Genomic DNA, 4,267 nt, shown 5'->3' with positions numbered 1-4,267 from the left:
TCGGCGCGCCCGGTGGGGCCGGAAAAGGCGGGGCAAAGGAGACGCCGAGCCCTATTCCCATTGGGACGGAGGCTGAGCAGGAATAGCTGTCCCATTGGCTGCTGGGAGAGTTCGGTGGCGGTGTGGACCTTTCCTTGGTCCAATAGGAGGGAGGGATGCCTATGAGTTGTAATTCTAGGCAAGCGTGGGGGGGGGGGAGACGCGGGGGGCGGGGGAGAGAAAATATATGCATGCAAGCATGTTGGAAGGTTCACAGTATAGGATCTACCAGGGTTGGGGAATCTTCGGTCTGCCAGGAATTTTGGACGACAGCTTCCATGATCCCTCTCTGTTGATCCCACCGGCCAAATTCATGTTGGTTGTAGTAAATTGCATTAAAGTAGGCCCACTGAATACATGAGGATTTAGTGAATCAACGTCTCCTTAAATTGAATGGATTTAAGTGGGCTTACCCTGGATTTCCAGTGTGGCCTAGTGAATAGAGCAACAAACCAGGACTGTGGAGAACAGGGTTTGGAAGGCCATGGAAACTCGCTGGGGGAGTGGAACGGGTGAAACCGTTCCTTAAATACCTCACTTATCTTTATTTATTGATTGATTTGATTTGATTTGTATCCCGCCCATCTGGTCTATACAACCATTCTTGAAAACCCTGTTAGGGCCACTATACGTTGGTTCCAACTTGACCGCACAGAACAAGAACACTACCTGTCACTTCTTTTAGCCTAGGAAATCACAGAGTAGGCCTGTTCAAATCAATAGAACTTGAGGAGGAGTTACCTGAATAAAACTCCACTGATTCAATGGTCCTACCCTAGGGTGATTTACTATGCTAAGCAGCAGGATTTTGGCCATCGACTGGCTTCTAGGAATCTGCCAAAAGGATTGCCATCCTTGGAAGAGGAGACGCACGTTAATTGTGCTGAGATATCTATAGAATGGGGGGGGGGGAGGAAGGTTCTATGTATTAGCTCAGGGTGGGTGAAAAGTTTCAGCAGCACATTGTTTTGGTGGTCCAGACGGTTAACATGGATCAAAGAGAGCTAATCTTTTTTTTTTACCAACATTAGCAGTGGAACCTTTGTATAATTGGATGAGAGATGATAATATGAAAGGGTTAAAATTATAAGAAAGAAAATATAAGATATAATTTTAGATTTTAAACGCTTGGAAAAATGGTAAGATAAGTGTGAAGTAAGTTTAGTAAACATATCGACAAATGTAATGATGATATATACTGTTCTCTATCTCATTCTGTATTTTTATATACCCCAATACCTTGATCCAAATCCCCTTCCCTATGATCTTCCCTTACCCAATGGAAAATGAATAAAAAATTTAAAAAAATAATCACGTGGTTTTCCAGTCTTTTCCATTTATATATTTTTTTCCAGCCACAACAAATCAGGGTGCTTTCCTTCTGTTCTTCCTCTCTTGCTAATGAATGAGTTAATGACAAGTGTTTCTTTTTCTCATTTAAATAATAAATAAAATGATTTTTTTCCCTAAGAGAGCTACAGCTGAAATCCTGTAGTCTGCACACAGAGTATGCCCATTGCATCAATGGAAGTTACATAGGTCAACATAGGGCATACTCATCAAATCCTCATTGATCCAACCAAACATGGAAAGCACCTACCCACCCACAGGGGAAAAAATAGCAAAAAGTAACCCTCTCTCCCAAGAACCACTTGATGCCTTCTCTGAATACAGTGGGCAGCAGCAAAAAATAATCCCAGAAAGGAAAGGGTCAAAAAATAGAGGAGAGGAGAGGAGAACTTTTCCTGTGCACATCCCTACTGGTAGTTAATATGGATAACCTACTAGTGAAGTGGCACAGACTGTTACTCATAGGAGGCATTAGTCATAGAGCTAATTATTGTTGAATAGACTCTAAAATGTAGATTAATAGTTTGCTTTGAACCTATCAACACTGTTTGCTGATTAAGTCTCACCTACAGCAAATTAATTCTACTTTTCATTTTAAAAGATGAAAACACACAGCACATTCTTTGAACAGCACACATCAGTGTACAGGTGGCAAAGCTCCCACTGGCATGTGCCTGGAGAGTGTTTACAATGGCTGGCTGACAAGCGCTGACCCAGAGGAAATCCCACTAAAATGACTCTGCTTTGCATATGATCAGAGAGAGTGAAAACTGATGATAAGTCACAGAAGCAAGAGACCTGAGTCAGCCAAGTGACAGCAGAAGAAGGCAGAACAGAGGGAGAAACCATGCACAGATCAGTCCACTCCAGCCACAGCTGTCTGTCTCTCAGCACAAGGGCCATCTCTACATTAAGAACAAATGGCATCATTTAGTAGATCAAAGCATCCACCTTACCATTCATCCTGTTTGGAACAGTGCCCAGCTGGTTACCTCTAGAATTATTACAAACAGGACATGAAGCTTTCTTCTGCTATTTGTCTTCTTCTCTGTATACAGGTGTGTACTGTCTTTGGAGGGAGGTTCCACCTCGTTTTCATAGCAGACGGGCGTTGTGTACTGTCCAAGCTGAAGACCAGATGGCAAGCTTACCTCATTCTGCACACCTGAAGCCAGCCACTATCTCTTACTTTGATAATGGTGACAGGACAGCATCCTTCAGATGCACCTCCACTTGAGGAAGGGAACACCTAACATAGGGAACATAGCCAGGACTATGGCACAAGCAGGCTCTGTACTCAGAAACTACTATCACTTCTCACTGACAAGCATCTGCTGCCTGAGGGGGCTGCCTCATTCTATTTGATGGGGGCAGGCTGGATTTGATTTAAATTAAATTAAATTGATTTAAATCATAATTTAAATTTTTAATCAGAATTTTTGACAATTTAAATAAAAAGATTGATTTTTAATTTTTTTTAATCAACTTGATTTTTAAAAGATCATCAACTTTTATCCACCCTGGATGGGTATGTGCCATCTGTGCCTATCTTTTTCTCCAAATGTACCTAATTCTGTTTTTTCAAATCACTTAATTTGTGGACTCTTCTGCACATCATGGTCATCTAGCTTTGTCTTCTCTGCAAAGAAAGTACCATTGCCATCCACAGGATTTACCCCCTTTCCTCCCTCCTTTTTAAGAGGCATGTGTGCCCAGGAGCACCCTGAGCCAAAGATGGCATCCCTATGTAATCTGCCTGCAGAACTAAGACATTATGCCAGAGAGAAGAACGGATGACCTAAATGGACATTGGGACTACAGCTCCCATCATCAGGCTAGATGGTGGATTGTGGGAGACGTAATCCAAATGTTAGCTTTTCCAGGTTGTGTATATGAAATGGGCATGCCATGAACACCAGAGGACAACAATTGCACTTAGAGGGGCATTTGGGAATTTGGATGAGGACCCAAAAGCCCTGGTACTTGGCAGGGTACGTCGAAATAGAGTCCTCACATAATGCTGCTCAAATGGGAAGAGACCCAAGGAGATTATGTGCACGTTGGATAGCTTTGTCACCATATCCTGTGGACTATCTTTCTCCTTTGGTGTGATTAGAGATTTAAAATTTCCGAAAATTTCTATTTTGTTTCCCTTGGGGGAAAAGGTGTTGTTGTTGTTTTTGGGAGGGGGAAGGAAATGGAAATTTTCAAAAAATGTGCATCTCTAAAGAACATCAGATTTCTTATAATAAAAATATATAAAATGAAAACACTTCTAAGCATGTGTGTTTTTCCGTAAAAAAATGGAAATGTTCAGAAATTGTACATCTCCAGCCACCTGTCAGTCTCCTATCTCCATCTATCTGACCATCTAGGACGTCAGGCAACTCCCTGCCTGTTATAATGGTGAGGGGCTAGGAGGTGCCTGAGATGGTGAAATGATGCCAGGTGGTCAAAATGGAAATTTACTGATTATGTGGGCAACGTCAGTAGATAACTACTGGGCCAGTAAGTAAATCATAGCAATAGTCCTCAAAGGAACTGGGCAGGAATGGAAATTATGAAGCAACAGAGCTTATATCAGGGTTTGTCAATTATAGGTATCTGCCCAGGCCAGGCGCCGGCCCCCTTCAGGTTTGCCTTTACCTTTAGACACTGTTGGGTGTCAACAGATTGTGCCTTGCTTGTTATTATTATTAGGTGTTGTCCTCAAACACTGTTATGGCCTGATCTACTTTAATTTTTAGATCTATAAGGAATTGCTTATACCACACTAGCTCTGAACACACTTCTGAAAGAGCAGCAAACTCTGCCTCAGCAGTGGATGTGGCAACGGAACTTTGCTTCCCTGATTTCCATCCCACCAATGTTTCAGCAA

The sequence above is a fragment of the Pogona vitticeps genome, chromosome 1 (assembly GCF_051106095.1).
Source record: "Pogona vitticeps strain Pit_001003342236 chromosome 1, PviZW2.1, whole genome shotgun sequence".
NCBI lineage: Eukaryota > Metazoa > Chordata > Lepidosauria > Squamata > Agamidae > Pogona > Pogona vitticeps.
The sequence above is the reverse complement of the archived record's forward strand: the minus strand, read 5'-3'. Positions refer to the sequence as shown.